This window comes from Plasmopara halstedii (genome assembly GCF_900000015.1).
Source record: "Plasmopara halstedii genome assembly, contig: Scaffold_430, whole genome shotgun sequence".
Taxonomy (NCBI): Eukaryota; Oomycota; class Peronosporomycetes; order Peronosporales; family Peronosporaceae; genus Plasmopara; species Plasmopara halstedii.
The window spans coordinates 570297-571111 of NW_020187350.1; positions in this window are offsets into that span (position 1 = coordinate 570297).

An 815-nucleotide genomic window follows, 5' to 3' on the forward strand; every position below is an offset into this window, starting at 1 on the left:
CCCACCAAGGTCAATCCCAATATCTGGTGAAGTGGCGGGGATATCTCGACTCCGAAAACTCGTGGGAGTTTGAGACGCCACTTCGGCAAGATTGCCCAAGCGCCGTGGACGCTTTTGATCAGAAAGATCAGGACGCCACGCGCTTCCCGGCAATAGCCAGGAAAGTAGAGGGCCATGAGCCGAGCTCAGGCAGTGGCCCTGAAAACTCGAGGTCGCAGACACAGCGTTCGCGGGAGCGTTAGAGGTTAACCATACGTCACAGGGCGACAATCCGAAGGAAGTTGACGGCGTGTTTTGAGTTTGGCAAACTCAAATCGGAGGTGTCGCTCCACACCCACGTCCACTTCCTTGTGGCTCAGCTGTAAGTTATTCAGTGAGGAAAGTTTCCGGTGCCGTTGCACCCATTGCTCAAAGAGCGCTTCGTCATATGTAGCGCTATCGCCAGGGCGAACATTACAGGTATTTTCGGCATTGCGGGTACACGAGAGCCACCTCTTTGAGCACTAAGCAGACAAGTTCGATAAGCTTCCAATGGAAATTCTTGTGAAACCAAGAAACGAGCTCGAATAGCCATTCGTTTGAAAAGTTCATCTTCCGTTGTGGCCGGGGGCCCGATGATGTGGACGCGTAACGATCGAGCTACCGCGTCCTTCGCTTCCACAGCGGGATCCGCTGGGCGGAAGCCGTATTCCACACAAGGGTCAATGACCGGCCGTGGATGGGCGCGATTGAGAGCCGCCTTACGGACAGATTCCGACTGCCGTTTTTGAGCCCCGTCGAGGTCATTGGAGATTACACCACGTTTCTCGGTTGAG